The 23,427-nt window shown below is 42.8% G+C and overlaps 1 long non-coding RNA gene across 2 annotated transcripts; it reads left to right on the plus strand.

Annotated features, from left to right (window-relative positions):
• Positions 1-4,399: 4,399 nt before the first annotated feature.
• Positions 4,400-20,942, plus strand: LOC117088694. Of its 2 annotated transcripts, none has more exons than XR_004439282.1 (3): positions 4,400-4,482; positions 8,109-8,215; positions 20,774-20,942. It is a non-coding gene; the product is annotated as an uncharacterized LOC117088694 (long non-coding RNA). The 2 variants fall into 2 exon arrangements; XR_004439283.1 differs by lacking the exon at positions 4,400-4,482 and adding an exon at positions 6,292-6,380.
• The last annotated feature ends 2,485 nt before the right edge of the window (positions 20,943-23,427 follow it).

Consider the following 23,427-nt stretch of genomic DNA (forward strand, 5'->3'; position numbering starts at 1 on the left):
CTGGAGACAGGTGTTCTCGGTTTGACGGGAGCTCAGTGTCAGGATGCAGGGTCAGTGTGTCTGATTCCTTGGGCCTCCCCCTCATGGCTCCATGGCCCCCTCCACTACACAACTTCTAGAGCAGGAGGCTAGGGGTGAGGGGTGGGTACAAGCAGTCTTCCTCATGCTGCCATCACCTCTAATCAGGCAGGACAGTGTCTTCCAGAAACACCCAGAGAGTTCCCCTAACATCTCATGGACCAGAGTGGGGTCTTGTGGCACCCCACAACAATGCTGACAAGAAAATGGGGTGGCCATGAGTGAATGATTTCAGTTGAACCAGTTCTCATCCCTAGGGACTAAACATGTTGCCACCGGAATGAAACTGGGTCTGTCATCTGCAAGACAGGGGGCTGGATGATGGGTAGAACCCACCAGGCTTGGCCTAGCACATTTGATTTATTCATGGGAGACTCAGGGAGAGGACTCAGGCTCAGGAACCCATCCTTGCAGGAGGTAGGACCTGACCCTTGGGTGATATCAAGGACTCCAGTTCCCTTTCACTCTTAGTTCCCAGCAGGTCTAGTGTCACTCTAGGGAGGTTCATGCATGTGTGTGAGTGTGTGGATGAGTCAGGTGGGTCAGGGATCAGGCAGGGGATGATGGTTGGAGGTGGGGAAAGGGATGCAGCATGTTTTTCCTCTCTCTCTAGAATTCTGGCCCCACTGGATGTGCCGTTCATCCTGGGATTTCAGGCTCCACTGACAGGTAGTGTATATATGTGGGGTGGGGGAGTGAGAAGGAGGGGCAGTCACTCTCTGTCCAGTGCAGGCCCTGAGCACCTGTTTAAGTGACCTGAGAATGCACATTGATCATTTGCCAGTGCTATACTTGGTAGCAGGTACTTATGCCTACACCTCAGTTAATTTTCACAACTGACCCATGAGATCAGTACTATTATTTTCACCCCCATTTTAAAATTGCTTCCTAGAGGCACCACTTTGGACAGAAAGGTTACTTAACCTTTCTGTGCCTCTTTTTCCTTCTCTGAGGGAAATGGGGATGACAATAACTTGCCTTCCTCATATAAAGCACTTAGAACAATGCCTGACACATAGTAGCCAGTGAATACATGCTAGTATTGTGCTGCTGTTATTTTTCAGATGAGTAAACTGAGGCTTGGTAAGTGAGGCACAAATGCCGATCACATTCTAAGATGGGCTGAGTCAGGCCCTCCTGATAGCTATGAGGATGATGAGGATGAAGATGATGGAGGAAGAGGAGGAGAAGGAGAAAAAAGAAAAGGAGAAGGAAGAGAAGGAGAAGAAAAAGGAGGAGGAGAATAAGGAGGAGGAGGAGAAGGAAGAGGAGGAGAAGGAGACAAAGAAGATGATGTCGGTGATGATAATGATGTTGGGGGTGATGACAATGTTGGTGATGATGATGAAAGAGGAAGAGGGGAAGAAGGAGCAGGAGAAAAGGGGGAGATGATGTCAGTGACTGTAATGATGTTGTTGATGACAATGATGATAAAATGACAGTGTTGATGATGTTGATAAAGCTGCTGCTGCTGATGGTAGTAAGAAAGACAAAGACATGATGAAAGCCAATAATTACTGAACATTCACCACGTCCCAGGCATTGTGCCAAGCATCTCACATTTATCGACTGAGGACACTGAAGTGCCAAGAGGGTAAGAGCATCACTGGCTGACGTCATGCAGGTGGTGAGGGTGCAATCAAGACTCATGCCCAAGACTGCCTGACTCAATAGCACTTAACTCCACATGGGTGCCACCATTTTGAGAGAGTCTGGACCAGGAGCTCAAAAGAGTTGTCTCAGTCTTCTCCATATTTCAGAGTAACTTAAGGAGCTTTTTTAAAAATACCAAGGCCTGAGTCTCAACCTTAGAGATTCAGAATCAGTTGGTGTGGAGTGGAGCCTGGGTATCAACATAATTTATTCAGGTGATTTTTGAAAACCACACTATCCAGATGATCACTAAGGTTGACTGGTTCCGATATTTCAGGCATCTCTGATCATCCTCTATTCTCCCTACCAAGGAGGCTGCAGGGAAGGAAGACTGACAAGACATCTCAAGGAGGAGAGGGAGCTGGAAAAGCCGGAGTCAAGTGAGCCCTGTGCAAGGCAGCCTATGAAATACGAAAGAATGTGTGAATTGGCCTTGGGCACTGTCACCATTTTTCTCAACTTTCTGGTCATCTGCTGACTGTGGGGCATCTTAGAAATAAAACTAATATTCCTTGGATGTTATTTCATAGTAGTATTCCTCCTTTTAAAGCAAAGGCAGTGTGTTATCCTGGGAGTGAATTTACAAAGAATGGCATAATTTTATTTTGAAACAGTCACCACCTCAGAGTTCATTTCACTCAGGCTGCTGCTGCTGCTGCTGCTTCTTCTTTTTTTTTTTTTTTTAACAGGGTCTCACTCTGTTACTTGGCACTATCATGGATCACTGTTGCCTCAAACTCCTGGACTTAAGTGATTCTCTCCCACTCTCTGTCCCCCACCTCCCAACTACCTGGGACTACAGGTGTGCATCATCATGCCTGCCTAATTATTTTAGTTTTTGTAGAGACAGGGGTCTCACTTTGTTGCCCAGGCTGGTCTTGAACTCCTGGGCTCAAGTGATCCTCCCACCTCAGCCTCTCAAAGTGTTGGGATTACAGGCGTGAGCCACTGGGCTCACCCCCAAGCTTCTTATTTGTAGTGAGGAAACTGAGGCCCAGAGAGGGACAGTGGCATGCCCAAGCCCACAGGACCAACTTACTCATCATCCCTGGGAACGGCCTGCTTGTGGCTGCTGTGAATGAGAGCGTGCCAGGATTCTTGCTATGAAGGCTTTAGTTAAAAAAAAAAAAAAAAAAAACCAACAAATCAATATGCTTTATATAATTTTTGTTCATCTCTTGGAAAGATGCAATGTGGCAGTTAAGTCCACTGTCAATATTTTTATGAACTCTGTGGAAAATATGATGTTAAAGGCTTTTGGTAACCACTTCATTAAGCTTGGCTTTTTCTAGGCCACCACAAAAGGTAAATAAACCCTAATGAGTAATATGCCCAGATTGAGATCCTGTAAGCTATCCAAAGAGTCAGTGCCTCAAAGCACACTCATCCCCCCACACCAAGCCTCAGAGGAGTCTGAGAAAGCTGATCCTAGCCCTGTGCTGCACACCAAGACCTTCAGACAAAGACTTATTAACCCACAAATTAGATACTAACTAAACAGAGCCAGAAATTCCATAGACAGAAAAGAATTGCATAGTATCATAATACTATGATGTTAGCATGCCGCCAGCTGGGCTCCCGGGACAGCAAAGTGCCCTGGTAACCAGCACATGGAGATTAATGGGGCTGCTAGGCCTAACAATGACCCCAGGCCTTAGTCTTCCATTCCTTCCACAAATTAAATGCTAGGTATTGGGGATTCAATAGTGATTAAGACAAAGTTCTGGCCCTTCAGAAGCTCATTGTCTTTTGGGGAGAAATTGGAGTACAAGTAAACAGACTTGTCATCTGGGGGTGCAATGGGATGTATGGTGAGTGAATGCCTCATACTAGGGAGCAGGGTCAGGAATATTTCCTTGGAAGGACTGTAGATTTGAAGGAAAGAGCTCATCTTTAAAATAGGAGAAACCTGAGTGTATTTACAGGTGATGGGAAAAGTCACCAGAAAGAGAAAGAATTGAGGTCAGTTAATGACCTGAGTTTCCTAAGAAGGTATAACAGGGCTGGGCACAGTGGCTCATGCCTGTAATCCCAGCACTTTGGGAGGCCGAGGTGGGCCGATCACCTGGGGTCGGGAGTTAGAGACCAGCCTGAACAACATGGAGAAACCCCGTCTCTACTAAAAATACAAAAAAATTAGCCGGGCATGGTGGCTCATGCCTGTAATCCCAGCTACTCGGGAGGCTGAAGCAGGAGAATTGCTTGAACCCAAGAGGTGGAGGTTGCAGTGAGCTGAGATCACGCCACTGCACTCCAGCCTGCACAACAAGAGTGAAACTCCGTCTCAAAAAAAAAAAAGAAAAAAAAAGAAAAAAGGTATAAGAGAATGGAGCTGGGTTGGGGGATGAGCCTTAGGAGGAAGGAGAACCTGCCTGTGAAACAGATGAGAAAGAGACAAGGGTGGACACAGATGTGCATGGACTGGTAGGCAAGGAACTGGAGGTGAGGAAATGGGAAGGGGCAGCTGCTTTGGGTGAACTAGGAGGTGTGACGTCATCTAAGAGTGTAGGGGATGGTGAAGAGGGCTTCATGAAAGGGGAAAATGTAACAAAGTGCCAGGAAGAACTGACACGGGATTTACTGTGTCATAAAGGATGTCTACTGGGAGGTGATAGGGGCCCAGCTGTCATCAGGGTCCATGAAAGAAGAGTAGCCTCACAACGAATGATTGGGTGGGTTTCTCCAGAAGTCCCCAGCAGCATGAGTATAGGAGCAAAGAAGGCTGGCTCCATTTAGGATCAGTTTTTCCAGGTAGCTATAAGGGTAAAAAGATCAGCAAAGGAATTAAGAGTTTTTGTAAGACAGGCTGAAGTGATGGCATACAATGAAGGGACTGGAGATAGAAGGGGCTGATAGAGTGGAGAAAATGAAGTAGCTAAGGGTCTGCAGGTCTTAATAAGGTTAAAAACAGATGTTGTGAGATTAGTGGAGGAAAATGCTAGAAGGACAGTGATCCTTACTGGACTGTGAAAACTTCAGTTCCAGGTAATGGTGAGCTAGGTTATTTGGATCAACTGCCTGCTGAAAACAATCAAGAATGCTGCATAAAATATAAAAACATCTTAAAGGTAACAAGAGCTGACAAAACCCTGAGGAATTACCAGGCCATTGTTGAAGGGAAAAAAGGAGCCAATGAACACAGAATCTGCTTTTGCCCTGAAGGATTCTGACATCTTAGCAAATCTGAAGTTTTGTTTTGTCTACCAAAATCAAAATAAAAGGCCAGCACAAAGTGTAGGCGTCTAATAGGAGGCCTCTGGCACTATAAACTGGGCTTCCTATGACTATTTCCTCTAAAGTAGGAGGTGAACTGAATTAAACCAATTCTTACATAGTTTTGCAGCTCAGATTCGTACCACCTAGGTAGCCCAGGGAACTTCAAATCTTGATTTTGGATTAAGGTGAGATTTCCAGACACATATCCTCTATAAACAATTTTTCAATCGTAATGGCCAGCACACAGTCAAAAATAACTAAATATACTCAGAAATAAGATACAATGAGGAATCCACAGATGTAACAGACCCATAGATTTCACATATTGGTATCATTAGATATAGACTATGAAAAACTATGCTTGCTGTTTAAAGAAATAAAGATCAGTCCTGCAGGGAACAGGAAACCATAAAAAAGGACATAGCAGATTTGAAAATCAAATGGAATTCTTAGAACTGAAAAATACAATAATCAAAGTAAAGAATGATGTTGGTTTTTGAGGTTTCTGAGATAGACCGGTTGCTAGTGTTGATGTCCAAAGTGTGGCCAGTGGGAGTTTGCAGCTGAGGTGGAGTGGAGGAGTCATTCAAGGGAGTTGAAGTGATACAGAAACTGGGAGTCTAAAGGGGTGGGGGGATTTTTCATGTGACCTGTGAAGTCACCCAAAATTATGGCAGGACTTGCAGTGGGGAGACAGGTGCCCAAGATATCACTGGATGAGGGGAAGGTTAGCAGACAGAGGGGAAGAGAGAGTAGTCTTGACAAATGAGATTAAAACATAATGGAGTAAGGAATTCCAACAGAAGTGAAGAAGTAAATCTGGAAATGGGATTGAGGAGTGGGAAGGATGGATCCCATCTCTCTGCCAAGAACTGTAAAGGGTCTGGGATTTTATGCTACTTACAAGCTAACAGCTGAGCCTGCCGCAGCTTTATGGATGCTGGCAAAAGACTTGAGACTCAGGTCAGAGATGAAGTTCAGTATATTACTCACGGCAATGGTAGTAGCCAGAGCATCTGTATTTGTATTGATTCTTCGAATTGCAATTCCTACAGGAGGATGCAAAGAAAGTCAAGTTATACCCACATGTGAAGTGGGTTAATTTTTAAGGAGAGGAATCCTGAATTTATGGACTCTGAATCTTTTATAATAAGCAATAAGTCAGTCTGCTTTTTGCTCTGGGGGGAGACATTATCTTTACTACACTGGTCAGTAAGCTTATCTGCCATTTGCTCCTGAGGAGACACTGTCTCCATCTTCCAAGCCTAATCATCATACAAACACCTTGAAAAGAAAGTCTAAAGTCTAAACCAACACCTTGAAAAGAAAGTCTAAAGTCTAAACCAACACCTCTGCTGGCAAGAAGTGGTAGGATGTGAAAGACCTATGGAGAATTCTCAACACTTTTCAGCCCAGGTCTACTGGATGTGAGGGTAAATAGTTTTTACTTGCCAGGGTTTAAAGGAAGTGGTATCCTCAGAGGCCAGCAGGATTTTAGGTAGAGCCAGGAGGTACGATATATTCTATGAGAAAGTTAAGAATTTAGAAAATGTGTTCCTACTCATTAAAAAGAGAAGTGCTTAGATCATTAAAAATAAAAATTTGCACCAAAATTATGTTTAGTACAACATAATACTGTATTCAACAGTCAACACTGTATTCAATACAGTATTCAACATTGTATTGTAGTGCATTCCAGAAAAGATAGAATGAAGAAGGGCCTGGGCACTGGGTAAGGAATGAGGAGACGTGTGTGGTGGTCCAGCTCTCCATTAACAGCTGACTTTCCCCTCGTGGTCATCATTTCCTCATCTGTAAAATGAAAAGGATGGAGATAGTTAACAGTTTTGAGATCTCTTTTTAGCTCTGTTGATATAAGATTTTCATGCTTAGAAAATTGGCAATATAAATATAATACCTAAAGAAATTCTCTATTAGCCAGAAAACCCTACTTTCTAGGACACAGTTTACTAAAAAGACAACGAAGATAGTAGTGATAAAAATGACTATCAAACAGTAGATGGAAACCATGGCTCCCAGCCTAGTGCTGCCCTTTGTCTGCTTTGGATGCCAGAGCTATCCATGGATATTATTGCTTAGAGAGTAAATTAGTTTTAACTTTCTGGAGAGGCTGACCAACTCTGATTTCCTAATGCACAAGCAGACACTTAGAGTCTCAGAGAGGCAGCATGTGTCAGAGAATGAATGTGGGCTCTGGAGTCCAACAGACCTGGGAATAAATCCAGACTCTTCCACTTGCAGGCCATGGAGACTAGAGTGTTACTATTTTGTGGCCTGCCCCATATCCCTCTCTTTTGGGAGCTGCACACTGACTTTCTGGAGCTTGCCCATACCCTACTCTATCCATGCGGTTCCTGTGGGAAGTGACACATTCTCACATGACCACGCCCCCTGGACACAGTTGATTGGTTAAGGGGCAGGTATCTGGCCCAAGCTGAGCCAGTCAGAGCCTTTCCCTGTGATTTCTGAGATTGAAACTGAGGAACGGCATCAGTCCCCTGTGGGCAAAGGCTGAAGATGACAGGCGTGTGGTAATATAGGCAGACACACTCCCTGCCATGTGCAGAAAGCCAGTCTGCAGTGACAGCAAAGATGAGAGGTGGAGAAACAGGCTTGGTGGCATCTGAGCCACTGCTTCTAGTTGCTCTGAGGCTTGGCTGCCCCTTGCCTTTCCCATGCATGGTTTGGTTCTTAAACACTTTGTTGTATTTCCGGAACCATCAAGTGTCCCTTTTTGTGTAAGGCTGTCCAAGTTGGCTTTGAACATTTGCAACCAAAAGAGGTCTGACTTATTTAGAAATCCTGGGCAAATTGCCCTCACAGTTCCTCCGTTTCCTGATTTATAAAATGGTAAAAATTGGGATCAAAATGTATAGTATAGCCGTAGGGGTAGCTGAGAAGATTAAGTGACATAACATATGAGAAAACCTGGCACTATGCCTTGCCAGTAGGGGAGCTTAAGAAATATTATTTTCTTTCCTCTTTGGCCTTAAAGTCATCCAGGGTGCTATTTTTAAAAGCTAACATTTATTGAGCACTTATTCAGAGCCAGGCATTGTACTTGGCATTTACAATGCATAATTGCATTTAGCCCCTCGCAATAATCCTATGCAGCAGCGACTATGATCTCCATTTTACAGATGCGGAAACCATCACGAGGGGCTGGATAAGGGAATTGTGAACTGTTCACTGGAGTTAAGGCCTCCGACCCCATCCCAAAGCCAGCACTGCTGGAGCCTCAGAGGAGGTGAGTTCAGACAATTAAAATACAGATGTGAGAGTAAATATTGAAAACTTACTACCTTGAAAAGAGATTTAGGCTGAAAACAGAAAAAGTTCCGAGATGGTTTGGCTGAGGTAACTATGATGGGCTGTATGGGGTTATTAAGGGAGGCTGAGGCATTTGGAGCCCACACCTTTTGAACTTAACCTCATGCAGGAGACACTCCCGCCCTCAGCCAATGAGTATGATGGGGTCCTGTCACAGGAGGGCTTAGGACTGCCCAGAGTGGAGGGGAGGGAGATGCTATGGCTTCCGTGTCTGTGTCCCTCCAAAACTCATATGTTGGTACCTAATACCCAATATGATAGTATTAAGAGGTGAGGCCTTTTGGGAAGTGATTAGGTAATGAGTGCTCTGTTCTCTTGAATGGATTAATGCTCTTATAAATGAGGTTGAAGGGAGTGCCGAGATGCCCTTCTACTCTTTTCCCCCTCCACCATGTGAGGACACAGCATCTGTCCCTTCTACCATGTGAGGATGCAGCAAGAGGTGCCATCTTGAAAGCAGAGGGCAAGCCCTCAGCAGACACTGAATTTGCTGGCACCTTGATCTTTGATTTCCCAGCCTCCAGAGCCGTGATAAATAAATTACTATTATTTATAAATTGCCCAGGCTAATGTATTTAGTTATTGCAGCACAAATGGACTAAGACAGGAGGGAAGTTCATTCAGATCCTGTTGGTGCTAAGATGCTACCCTGTGCCTCAAGGGACATGAAGCTTGGATGCAGGACAGAGGTGGGGTGGGAGCCAGGGAAGGTGAGGGGCTGAACCGGGGCAGCAACCAGGGTGGTGGTGGGGGTGGGATGAGAGAATTTCTTAAGATTGTTTCTTGGACAGACTGAAGATATTGAATAAATTTTGCCACAGAAAAAAGGGGAAGGAGGAAGGAAGGAAGGAAGCAAGGAAGGAAGGAAAGAAGGAAGGGATGGAGGGGGGAGGGAAGGAAGGAAGGAAAGAAAAAGAAGAACCAAAAATCAGACTCTAATGTTTAATTATTGTTATGGTTTAGAAATAATTATCGTTTCTGATTTTGGAGGCCCAGTATGCATACATTTCAATAGACCTGTCATTGTCACAGCATTTGCATTTATAGCTGCTTCTGTCTGGAATCTCTGTAGTTCTGGTGGTCTACAGGAACAAAGTGTAATGATTTTGACTTTTCAGTGGCTTGGTTTGGAGATTGGGTGGTAGAAGCAACAAGGTTTGGCACTAGGAGCACTAAGTCCTGAGTTTGTATTGTAGTGCCTCTCTTAACAGGCTGTGTGATACAAGCAACTTGTTGCTTTTCTCTGAGCTGTGCAAGGAATAGTTTCAAAAAAAATTTCGCAGTGGCTACCTGTGGCCCTGCTGAAGGGGAGTGGAACCCCATCTTTACCCCTCTTCAAGATCCCCCACCTTCTATCTGTTTTAGACTCTGAGGTCTGGAAAAAAATTTCAATTTTTTAAAAACGAGCCTTTTTTTGGTTTTTAATTTGAAAAAAATAAATTTTATTGTGTATTTTGGAGGTATACAACACGATGTTATGGGAGACATATAGATAGTAAAAAGGTTACTATAGGAAAACAAATTAATGTATTCATCACCTTATATAGTTACTCATGTTTATTGTTTTTGTGACAAGAGCAGCTAAAATGTACTCATTTAGCAGGAATCCCAAATACGATTTTATTACCTGTAAATCTCATGCTGTACATTAGAGCTCTAGACTTGTTTATCCTACATATCTGCTACTTTGTGTCTTCCGACCTACATCTTCCCATTTCCTCCTCACCTCCCACCCCAACCCCTGGTAACCACTGTTTTGTTCTCTGTCTCCCTGTATGTGATTTTTAAAAAAGATTCCAGGTTGGGCATGGTGGCTCAGGCCTGTAATCCCAGCACTTTGGGAGGCTGAGGCAGGCAGATCACCTGAGATCAGGAGTTTGAGACCAGCCTGGCCAACATGGTGAAACCCCATTTCTACTAAAAATACAAAAATTAGCTGGGCGTGGTGGCACATACCTGTAGTCCCAGCTACTTGGGAGGCTGAGGCAGGAGAATCACTTTAACCTGGGAGGTGGAGGTAGCAGTGAGCCGAGATCACACCATTGCATTCCAGCCTGGGCGACAAGAGCAAAACTCTGTCTCAAAAAAAAGAGAAAGATTCCACGTATAAGTGAGATCATGCAATATTTTTCTTTCTGTGCCAGATTTATTTCACTTAGCTCAATGTCCTCATCCACATCATGACAAATGGCAAGGTCTCATTCTTTTTTAGGGATCAATAATATCCCACTTATATCTATCTAATCTCTATCTATCTATCTATCTATCTCTATCTATCATCTATGTCTATCATCTGTCATCTATCATCTATCTATATCTATCTATCATCTATCGTCTATCTATATCTATCTATCTATCATCTATATATCATATTTTCTTTTGTTCCCTTTTACTGATTATACTTTACATATTTATAGGGTACATGTGAGAGTTTGTTACATGCATAGAATGAGTAATGATCAAGTCAGGGTATCTGAGGTGTCCATCATCTTGAGTGTTTATCATTTTTATGTTGGTATCATTTCAAATCCCCTCTTCTAGTTACTTTGAAATCTACATAATATCATTGCTGAAGATAGTTGGCCTAGTCTGCTATCAATAATTAAAACTTATTTCTTCTATTAACTGTATGTTTGTACCTCTCTTCATCCCCTCTCCCACCCCCTGCCACTCTTGCCAGTCTCTGGTATCTATTGTTCTATTTTCTGTGTCTATGAGATCAAGTTTTTTAGCTCCCACACATGAGTGAGAATATGCAGTATTTGTCTTTCTGTGCCTGGCTTATTTCACTTAACACAGTGACTTCCAGTTCCATCCATGTTGCTGCAGATGTCATGATTTCATTTTTTTTTTTTTTTTGTAGTATAGTATTCCACTGTGTCTATGTACCACATTTTCTTTATCCATTCATCAATTGATGGGCACTTAGGTTGATTCCATGTCTTTGCTATTGTGAATAGTGTTGTGATAAACATGTGAATGCAGCTAACCCTTTGATATGCTGATTTCTCTTCTTTTGGATAGATACCCAGTAGCGGGATTGCTGGATTGTATAGTAGTTCTATTTTTAGATTTTTGAGAAATCTTCATACTGTTTTCCGTAGTGGTTGTACTAATTTACATTTCCATCCATTCAACAGTGTATGAATTCCCTTTTCTTTGCATCCTCTCCAGCATCTATTCTATTTTTTTTTTTTTTTTTTTGTCTTTTTAGTAATAGCCATTCGACTGGGGTGAAATGATACCTCATTGTAGGTTGGATTTGCCCTTCCCTGATGATTAGTGATGTCAAGCATTTTAAAAGTATATCTGTTGGCTATTTGTATGTCTTCTTTTGAAAATTGTCTATTCATGTCCTTTGCCCACATTTTAATGGGATTATTTGGTTTTTCACTGTTGAGATATTTGAGTTCCTTACATATTCTGGATGTTAGTTCTCTGTCAGAAGAGTAGTTTGCAAAGATTTTCTCTCATTCAAGAGGTTGTCTCTTCATTCTATTGTTTCTTTTGCTGTGCAGAAGCTTTCAAGTTGAATATAGTTCCACTGATATATTTTTTGTTTTGTTGCTTGTGCTTTTGAGGTCTTAGCCATAAAACCTTTGCCTAGACCAATGTCCTGAAGAGTTTTTCCTGTTTTATTCTAGCAGTTTCATAGTTTTGGATCTTATATTTAGGACTTTAATCCATCTTGAATTGACTTTTGTATATGGTGAGAGATTGGGGTTCAGTTTCATTCTTTTGCATATGGTTATCCAGTATTCCCAGCACCATTTATTAAAGAGTGTGTCCTTTTCCCAGTAGATGTTCTTGGCAGCTCTGTTGAAGATCAGTTGCCTGTAAATATGTGCCTTTATTTCTGTATTCTCTATTTTGTTACTTTGGTCCATGTGTCTGTTTTTATATCAATACCATGCTGTTTTGGTTATTATAGCCTTATAATATGTTTTGAAGTTGGGTACTGTGTTGTCTCCAGCTTTGTTCTTTCTGCTCAGGATTGCTTTGGCAATTTGGGCTTTTTTGGTTTCATACAAACTTTAGGATCATTTTTTCCAGTTCTGTCAAAATGACATTGGTATTTTGATAAGGATTGCATTGAATCTATAGATTGATTTGGGTAGTATGGTCATTTTAACAAAATTAATTCTTTTGATCCATGAGCATGGGATATCTTTCCATTTGTTTGTGCCCTCTTCAATTTCTTTCATCAGTGTTTTCTGGTTTTCCTTATAGAGATCTTTCACCTCCTTGGTTAAATTTATTCATATATACATATATATGTATGTATGTGTGTGTGTGTGTGTATACATATATATATAGTAGCTCTTGTAAATGGGATTGCCCTCTTGATTTCTTTTTTGACTATTTCATTGTTGGTGTATAGAAACTACTGATTTTTGTATGTTGATTTTGTATCCTGCAATTTTACTGAATTTGTTTATGAGTTCTAAGAGTTTTCTGGTGGAGTCATTTGTTTTTTCTAGATATAAGATCTTGCCACCCACGAAGAGAGATAATTTGACTTGCTCTTTTCCAATTTTGATGCCGTTGCTTTTTCTTGCCTGATTGCTTTGGTTAGGACTTCCAGTACTATGTTAAATAGGAGTGGTGAAAGTGGGAATCCTTGTTTTGTTCTAGTTCTTAGAGGAAAGGCTTTCAACTTTTTCCTATTCAGTATGATGTTAGCTGTGAGTTTGTCATATACAGCCTTTATTATTTTGAAGTATAGTTCTTCTATGTTTAGTTTGCTAAGAGTTTTTGTCACGAAGGGCATTGAATTTTGTTAAACACCTTTTCTGTTTCTACTGAAATGAATGATCCCTATGGTTTTGTCCTTCATTCTGTTGATGTGATGTATCATGTTTATTGATTCATATGTTGCACCATCCTTGCATCCCTGGGATAAATCTCATTTTATCTTGTTGTATTATCTTTTTGATATGCTGTTAGATTTGGATTACTAGTATTTTGTTGAGGATTTTTGCATCTGTGTTCCTTAGGGATATTGGCTATAGTTTTCTTTTTTTGTTGTGCCTTGTCTGGTTTTGGTATTAGGGTAATGCTGGCCTCATAGAATGAAGGAAGATTCCTTCCTCTTTAATTTTTTTGAAATGGTTTGAGGATGATTAGTATTAATACTTCTTTATACATTTGGTAGAATTCCACAGTGGATCCATCTGGTTCTGGGATTTTCTTTGTTGAGAGACCTTTTTTTTTTTTTTCAAATTACCGATTCAATTTTGTTACTCATTATTGGTCTATTCAGGTCTTCTATTTCTTCCTGATTCAATCTTGGTAGGTTGTATGTTTCCAAGAATTTGTCAGTTTCCTCTAGGTCTTCCAGTTTGTTAGCATATAGCTGTTCATAAGAGTCCCTGATGACGTCTGTATTTTGTGGTATCAGTTGTAATATCTCCTTTTTCATTTCTGATTTTGTTTATTTGGATCTTCTATCTTCTTGCATAGTGTAGTTAACGGTTTATCAATTTTGTTTATCTTTTGGAAGAACCGATTTTTGTTTTATTGTTCTATTGTGGTTTTTTTAGTCTCTATTTCATTTAGTTGTGCTCTGATATTTATAGTTTCTTTTCTTCTGCTGATTTGGGGTTTTGTTTTTTCTTGCATTTCTAGTTCCTTGAGATGCATCTTTATGTTGTTTATTTGAAATCTTTTTTTTTCTTTTTTTTTAAATAAAGCCATTTATTGCTATAAACTTCTCTCTTAGCACTGCTTTTGCTGTGTCCCATTGGTTTTGGTATGTTGTGTTTCCATTTTCCATGATTCAAGAAATTTTTTGATTTCCATCTTAATTTCTTCATTGACCAAAATGGTTGTTCAGGAGCATGATGTTTAATTTCCATGTATTTATATAGTTTCCAAAGTTCTTCTTGGTATTGATTTCTAGTTTAATTTCTTTATGATCTGAGAAAATACTTGGTATAATTTTTATTTTTTGAAATGTTCTTAGACTTGCTTTGTGGCCTAACATGTGGTCAGTCCTGGAGAATGTTCTATGTGCTGATGAGAAAAATATATATTCTGCAGTTGTTGGATAAAATGTCCTGTAGATGTTTGTTAGGTCCATTTGATCAACAGTCCCATTGAAGTCCAATGTTTCTTTGTTGATTTTCTATCTAGATGATCTGTCTAATGTTGACAGTGCAGTGTTGAAATCTTCTGCTATTATTGTATTAGAGTTTCTCTCTTTCTTTAGATGTAGTAGTATTTGCTTTATGAATCTGGGTGCTCTAGTGTTGGGTGCATATATATTTAGAATTGTTATGTCTCTTGCTGGGATGATCCCTTTATCAATACATAATAACTTTCTTTGTCTTTTTTTAAACTGTTTTTGACTTAAAGTCTGTTTTTCTGGTGTAAGTATGGCGACTCCTGTTTGCTTTTGGTTTCTGTTTGCATGGAATATCTTTTTCCATCCCTTTACTTTCAGTCTATATATGTATTTCCAGGTAAAGTGAATTTCATGTAGGCAGCATATAGATTATATTTTTTTAAAATTCATTCAGCCAGTCTACAACTTTTAAGATCTAGAATTTAATCTGTTTACATTCAGGGTTATTATTGATATATGAGGTTTTTTCCCGTCATATTGTTCAGTGTTTTTTGGTTGTTTTGTATATTCTTTCTTTCTTTTTCACTTATTGATTGTCCTTGTCGTTTGCTGATTTTCTGTGGTGGTACCATTTGAGTTTTTCAAATATTTCTCATTTTTGTGTTTGCTTTATTAGTGAATTTCATATTTGTGTATGTTTTCACGATAGCAGCTGTCCACCTTTAGCTTCCAGGTTTAGGACTCCGTTGAGTATTTTTTGTGAGGCCAGTCTAGTGGTGATGAATTGCCTCAGCACTTGTCTGGGAAGGACTTTATTTCTCCTTCATTTATGAAGGATAATTTTGCTGTATGTAGTTTCTTTGAGTGTCAGTTTTTTTTTCTTTTAGTACTTTAAATACATCATCCTATTCTCTCCTAGCCTATAAGGTTTTTGCTGAGAAGTCCGCTATTAGTGTGATGCAGACTCCTTTTTAGGTTACTAGATACTTTTCTCTTACAGTTTTTAGAATTTTCTCTTTGTCATTGACTTTAGACAGTTTTCCTATAATGTGTGGTGGAGATGTTTTTTGCATTGTATTTGATTGGGAATTGCTGGGCCTCCTATGTCTGGACGTCTAAATCTCTTGCTAGACTTGAGACATTTTTATCCGTTACTTAATTTGTTAAATAGATTTTTGAACGCTTGTTCTCCCTTCATCTTTGAGAATACCAATAATTCATGATTTGGTAGCTTTGTGGTGTCTCATATGTCATGAAGACTCTGTTCGTTCATTCTTTTTTCTTTATTTTTGACTGGCTGGTTTATTTCAAAAGACCTGTCTTCAAGTTCTGAGATTTTCTCTCCTGCTTGGTCTAGTCTAATGTTGAAGCTTTCATGTGTATTTTGTATTTCATTCAGGGAGTTCTACAGTTCCATGATTTGTTAGATTCTTTTTTATTCATCTCTTTGGTAAACTTCTCATTCATATCCTGTATTGTTTTTCTGAGATCTTTGTACTGTCTTTCAGAATTCTCTTGTATCTCATTGAGCTTCTTGAATATCATAATTTTGAATTTCTGGGATTTTGTGAGTTTCTTTTTGATTGAGATCTATTGCTGGGGAATTATTGTGTTGCTTTGGAGATGTCATAGTTCCTTGCTTTCTTATGCTTCCTGTGTCCCTATGTTGGTATCAATGCGTCTGATGTTACAGTCTCTTCCTCCAGTTTTTGAATTTGCTTTCCTAGGGGAGTATTTTTGTTTTTGTTTTTTCCTGAAGATGTATCAGTTGTGTTGGTTGGATAGGGTCCTTTGGCTTTGATTCTGGGTGCATGCAGTAGTATACCCTCAGTGTGATTTCTTTGGCTGTAAACAGCATCAGTTGTATCTGTGATCCCTTTGGTGGTTTAACATATGGTTATTGGTGGAAGTTACAGTGAAATTTTGCTGGGAACAGGGATGCCAGGTGGACAGGGGTAACCAGTGGGCCTGAGTGGTGGCAGCAGTGGGCTGAATGTGCCTGCTCTTGGAACCCAAGGTACTGTACACTGGCACTGATATTACAAGAACCAGGCAGGCCTATTTCAGGGCCTCCTGGTGGCTTGCTCAGATGCCAATAGTGGCAGTTGGCTGGGTGGGTGAGCAGGTTCTTGGGTCCCTAGGTAGTTGGTGTGGTGTGGGCAATGGCAGTACTGGGGTAACTCTCTGGGCAATGGGGCAACTCCCTGGATGCCAAAAAGTGCACACTGGTGGTGTGGTATTGGGTTGCCACCCACAGCTGAAGATATCCAGCTCTCAGGCTCACTTACTCTTAGCAGCAGCAGCACCACAGTGCCAAGCAGCTGGGGAAGGATCTGCCTTTCATGCGTGAGCATGGGCATGGAGGCCACATCACCACTGGGGGTGCAGTTGCCACTCATAGCCTCATACAGGGAACTTTCCAGCTCGCTTGCCTCAGCCTCTGGTGGTAGCACCAGTGTCTGTGCCTTCAGCGGTGTGTGAATTGGGAGAAGGGTTCCTGTTTTCTCTATACCTGAGCCTGATCACAGAGGCCACTCTGCTGGTGGGAAGAGATCTCACTTGCCTCTTTGAAGCTGAGCACAGAGTTTGTGCTGCTGCTGTGGGCAGGGTCACTCCTCACAGCCCCAGACAGGGAGCTCTCGGGCTCTGGAAAGCCTACACTTTGGTTTTCTTTGCCTTAGGAGATCCCTTTTCGGTGTGCTGTACCATCCCTTCCTCGGATTGTCATATTCCCTAGTGTACTGGAGATCCCTCAGCACTGTGGGGTCCAGCCAGTACCATGCCTCTGTGGCCCTCCCAGTGGACACTGGGGGATGTCAGTTGGGGATCCTGGATGGAGCTATGGAGGCTGTGGTTCCCAGGTCATGGTGCAGTCTTGTGATGGCAGTGCTCTCACAATGGTGCCCTAGCTGCTTAGGTCTAGGGGTTGGGAGTGTGGAAAGTGACTCAGCGTAAGTTCCCTGACTGGTGCAATGCCCTTGCGGGGTCTCCAAATCACTGCCTAGCTAGCATCAGGGTTTGTGTGGTAGAGGAGCTCTTTTGTGGTTTAAATTACAACAGTCTGTGTGGGGAGTGTGTGGACCACTGAAGTTCTCTCACTTGCCCATTCCCTGCAATACTGAGCCCCTTCAGGCTCCTGGCTGATCACAGTTGTTCTCTCCTAGACGTTCTATTCAAGGTCAGTTTTTCTATTCATAACTTTAGTTCTTTCTGAAGAGGGCAGGTGTCTAATGTCTCTAGTCAGCTATCTTGTCCCTTCTGCCTATATCACAGTTTCTTTATCCACTTATCTGAAGATGGACATTTCGGTTGTTTCCATGTCTTAGCTATTGTGAATAATGTTGCAATGAACATGGGAGGGCAGATATTTTTAGGAGGTGGCAATTTCATTTCCTTTGGGTATATGTCCAGGAGAGGGATTGCTAGGTCATTTGGTAGTGCTAGTTTTAATTTCTTTAGAAACCTCCATACTGTTTTACATAATGGCTGCACCAACCTACAATCCCACCAACTGTGTCCAAGAACTCCATCTTCTCCACACCCTTGCCAGCATGTGGTATCTTTTGACTTTTTGATATTAGCCATTGTAACAGGCATAATGTGATATCTCATAGTGGTTTTGATTTGCATTTCCCTGGTGACCAGGGATGTTGAGCATTTTTGCATAATCACCTGTTGGCCATTTTTATGTCTTCTTTGGAGGAGTATCTATTCAGGTCTTTTTCCCATTAAATTTTTTTTTGGTTTTCTACTATTGATTTGCACCAGTTCTTTATAAACTTTTGATAATAACCTGCTATCAGATATATGTTTTGCAAATATTTTCTCCCAAACTGTGGGCTGCAATTTCATTTTGCTGTTTGTTTTCTTTGTTGTGCAGGAGCTTTTTAGTTTTATATAGTCCCATTTATTTATTTTTGCTTTTTTGGCCTGAGCTTTTGGTGTGATATCCTGAGAATCATTGTGAAAGCTAATGGCTAGGAGGTGAAGTTTTATAGTTTCTGATCTTTCATTTAGGTCTTTTATCCATTTTGAGTTGATTTTTGAGTATGATGTTAAATAAGGGTCTAATCTTATTCTTTTTATATGGAAATTCAGTTTTCTCAGGACCATTTGTTGAAGAGACTGTCCTTTCCTCATTATGCCCTCTTGGTGCCCTTGTCAAAAATTAGTTATCTGAATATGTTTAGACCTCTTTCTGGGCTCTCTATTTTGTTCTACTGTTCTGTGTGTCTGCTTTCATGCCAATACCATAATGTTTTGATTACTATAGCTTTGTAATATTATTTTAAATCAGAAAATGTGATGCCTCCAACTTTGTTTTTCTTTCTCAACATTGTTTTGGCTATTTGGAATCTTTCATGTTTCCATATGCATTTCCAAATTGTTTTTACTATTTCTGTGAAGAATGCCATTGGAATTTTGATAGGGATTGTGTAAGGCTTTTTAAACCAGTGGATGGGACTATACACCTAAAGGTTCTTCCAGCACTTACATTTGTGGGTTTCCCAACCACAGCAGACCTTAAAGGATTATGGCAAGAGCTAGACATGACTTCACTGTGTGCTAAACTGGGGCACTCCTCATGTCCCAACTTTTCTGGTGTGAGTTAAGAACCCCTGTGTATGTGCAGGTGGACATCAGCGCAGACAGAGTCTAGGGATGCTGCTGACCCAGACAGGGAAAGAGTTTGTACCTGCACCTGGCAATCATTACCTCACTCGCTCAGAGGGCCCTGTGCTCACTGGGAAGCATCCGCCTGCTGCTAGCAGGACTCGGTTTCACTTTCAGCATAATAATTTGGACATCAGAAGGTTTCAGGTTACTAGTGCTGCTTTAGTCCCACCTGAAGGAGTAAAAAGGGAGCAATGACATCTGAAATCAAGATTCTAATCATCTTTCAGGGGTTTTTGATGTGGTTTAAGAGGTTTTTTGCTGTTGGCCCGGCTGGAGTCTCCAGGGCAGGTCCTGCCCAGAAGTGCACAATGTGGCAAGAGTAGAAGGAGCTGTTACTTGAGCTCATGGCCAGATAGGGAGAAACAGCTCCCTCCGGACAGCGGATGGTGCCACCCACTCATCTCTCCCAGACTGTGGATGGCTCAACCCATCCTTCCTGCCCGGTCCAGGCAGCTGTGCTCCTGCAGGCTCCTCCCTGGTCTTGCACATTTTGACTTCCTTACACAGGAGGCATTGTGAAGTCTCGCCCCGATGCCACTTCACCTCCTCTGGGATTCTCTGCCACTCAAGGTGTGTCCTCCTACCAATGGTCCATGGACTTCCTGGGGATGCAAAGACCTGCCCCAGCTGGCCAAACCTTCCTTGCATGTGGCCCTAGATGGTGGCCCTTTCTGGCTCTGCTTGCTTCCTGGCTCTGTCCTGACCCCGCAGCTCATCCTTGGCCTGCCCTGGCCTGGCTTCCACTGGAAATAAAACCACAGGGGCTTAGAGAGAGTCCCACCCTGACTTACTCACATTCACCAAATGAGTTGGAGATGAAGCCATTTAATATTTAGAAACCCCAAAGTGTCTGTTGTAGCAATTCCCATATCCTCGGCTCTAAGCCTGTTTCTTTTCTGTTGTACAGTAAATAATAATAATAAAAATAATAATAACATCCAGCCCTTCAACACCTCCTCATTTTCTAAGGAATTCAATACACACAACTCAGTGTGGAATTTGAGACCGTGTGTGGTCTGGTCCCAATCTACCTTGCCAGCCTCTTCCTCCTACTCTGTTAATGCATGGCCTTTGCTCCCATCACTTTGCTGGGAGGCCACTTACTTATTCCTGAATATGCCCTGAACTGCCTCCTCCATACCATGATTCTGAAGTCCTCCGTCTGAATGGCCACCACCACCCTGCCAACCTGTGTGTGCTGGATGCTGGACCACTCTTCCTAGCCCCTCCCCAGCTACTCTCCATGAAGCTCCATGGTCGGACGCCCTGTCCCACCCCTGCCCCAGCCTTCTCTGGTTTGGTGGTAGGTTCATTTTCCCTCCCTTCCTTCCTGCCTGTCTGTATTCCCAAGGGCGGGGACTGCATTTTCATATCCCTCCCAGTGTTGGTACGGAAAGGCAGCTCCCTGAATTTGTTGTGTGAGCCGAAGTGGAAGACGATGAATGGCGGTTCCCCTTGGACAACAGATCTGGCCTTGGAGTGAAGGGAGGAAGAGGCTGAGTGCAGAATGAGGTTTCAGGGGAGCCTGCAGGGGGGTCTTCCTGAGCCTCCAGAATGTGGTTGCCTATGAACCCATGGCATGTATTCCTGGCATTAAAGCAACACTCATTACCATCAAATAAGCTTTTATCATTAAAATTTTTTCCCTCATGGACATACGTTTGGGAATATTTTGTCTGCCAAACAAATTGCATTTATTTACTAATCTATTTTCCCATCTTTATCATTCAGAGATCCATGTAGCCACCACTGAGAACTTCAGACCAGAAGAGACAACCAGAGAAACTGCAACACACTCATCCAGAGCAGAGGAACCCTATTTTGAGCTTACCTATAGGACCTCATAACAGGCAAACATACGATGTCTTCATAGTGTTAGAAATAATGAAATGAAGGACCATATCAGTGACCTCCTGAAAGGTTATTGGAAATCTCAGGATTAAGCTTTCTCATTTTGTGTTAAAATGCAAATCCCTGGGTTAGAATAATGATCGAACATTGTTTGTTAGTTACACCTTAATGAATGGGGTTATTAGGGTTTAAGAGAATGAGGTCATTGGGGTTTATTAAACCATCAAGGGAGAGGACTAAGAGAGAACCCTGAGATGCCCAGTAAGGCAAACATTTGGAGATAAGTTTCATTTCACCCCGACTTGGCTTCCACAAGGCCTGCACACTCAAATATTGGTTTGAGAGAATTCTGAAGTCAGAGTGGCAGACCATGCTGGTCACACCCAATGTCCCGATCCTGCTACAGGAACACAATTTCACTCATGAGAGGGCCATCCCCCTCTCATTTCCCTTTGCCAGTGATTGTTTTGGTGATGAATGTGTAAGCCATTTCTGGCCAATGGGATATAAGGGTGCTTAATCTCACCCCTCTCTTGTAAGGAGAGGAGGAACTTCCTTCTTCACTCCAGCCTGCCTTCACACATGGTTCTGTGAAGATGTAACGTTTGGTTTGTGACAGCCATCTTGTGACCACAAAGAAAAACCTCAATAAGTCTTGGCATCACCATGGGGCTGAATTAACCCACCCAGAGGCCCCTGACTTCTAGACTTCTTGTTATGAGAAATGATAAATTCTATTATTTACGCAACTGCAGTCAGGCTGTTTTGTTCCTTGAAGCAAAGGCTTATCCTGATGCATCCAGAGGTGTCACAGTGAGGACAGGCAGAGGCCGTGGCAGGGTGGGAGAGGGTCTGGGGGTGGCAGTGAGGACAGGCAGAGGCCGTGGCAGGGTGGGAGAGGGAACGCCCCTCCTGGTTTGCTTGCCCACAGCCTGATCACCATGAAGGGAGCCCAGGGAGGGCAGGGCTGGGCCTTCCATGGAGCTGGAGGTCTCCAGGGCTCTCTCAGCCTCAGGAACAAAGAGCTTGAGCCCTGAGGACTCTGGGTAGCTCTCGAGTATACCTAGCAGGGATCCACTCACCCAGCCCCACTTCCCGTCGCTTTCTGTCAGACTCCTGGAATGGGGCATGAATGGTCTCTTTTGTGACAATTTTGCACATCCCACCATTGATCCAAGCCCTTTAAAAATGACTTTCATTCTTGTCTGGCATCTTCTCACTTCCTTCCTACACCTATGAAGTCTGTGCCTTTGTCAAGTCAGCTCGGACTGCCCTTCCCCCAGCCCCTAGCCCTGGGTGGCATTTTTATCCTCTCACTGTAGAGCTCACCAGGCCGCCTGGATATCTCATTATGGTGGGAAATGAGAGCTACATTTCCATTTGGCCGTGTCTGTAGGGGACACTGCTGGTGCCTGGCCATGGTCCCTGGCCGCCTCCATTCCTGTGCACACTGGTGGGGTCCTGCTGCAGCAACTGTGACTGGCTGCCTGAGGACTTGGCTGGAAGCCCCAGGGAGTCCACTCTGGGGAGCATTCCTTCATGGATGCCATGGCGCATACATACCCTGGCTTTCTCACCGGTGTGGGGCAACTGTGAGGCATGCCCAACACAAGCTCTCAGAGGTCCCAGGTGCCCTCAGTGGTAAACTGTTCACAAACACTGCAGTGGTCACGCATCTCAAAATCCTTGGCTCAGGGTCTGTCCCTAGGAGAATTCAGCCCAAGTCAGTATCTTACTCCCATTATCCATAGGATCAAGACCCAAATCTTTTGCCTGCCACATCTCAAATTAGACCCAGACTCCATGATCAGCTCAGGGCCTGCTTTGGGTTCTCTTGCAAGGGAAAACCAGCTAAGAATCGTTTGCTCTTGTTTTTTCTCTGACCACTGGCCTGGTCGTTAGTTCTGGGTCCCCACTAGCCACATGCCCATCTGTTACCGTCTCCCTTGACCCCCAATGAGCAATCTTATTCCTTTGTTCCCTGCCGTGAGCTTGTCTGTCTTCCTGGAACAACTTCATCCTGTCTTCTCCTCCTTTGGGCAAGCACATCCCACAACACCCAGCATGGTCAGCAGCTCTTCTGAGAAGCCATCCTCAGCTGCTCTATCAGAGCTGGAGATGCCCCTTCATGCCCCTAGGATGCATTGCCCTTGCCTCTGCTAGAGCTCTCGCTACATGGCTGGCCACGGAGACATTCATCTTCTGTACCTGGTGTGTGAATGAAAAAAGGGTCTGTCCCACCTTGACCGAGAGTTTCCGAGGAACAGGGCAGTTCCCTAATTCTTTATACTCCTGGAACCACCTGCTCAACCAGGGCAGATGGGGTCCAGAAGATTCGCATCAGTAACTCAGCCTTCCCTTGACAAAGAGGAGCTGGGGTGAAGCTGGTTTCCTGGGGAGGCAGGCTCTAGAGGATGAGAATCAGAACAGAGCAGGAAGGTGGGGGTGGAGGGAAAAAGAAACAGAAAAACGTGCAAGTCATAAAGCAGCAGGGAGCCCTGCAAGTCATTAGATAATTAATCAAAGTGAAAAAT

Source organism: Trachypithecus francoisi, unplaced genomic scaffold (assembly GCF_009764315.1).
Source record: "Trachypithecus francoisi isolate TF-2019V2 unplaced genomic scaffold, Tfra_2.0 Lachesis_group10, whole genome shotgun sequence".
Taxonomy (NCBI): Eukaryota; Metazoa; Chordata; class Mammalia; order Primates; family Cercopithecidae; genus Trachypithecus; species Trachypithecus francoisi.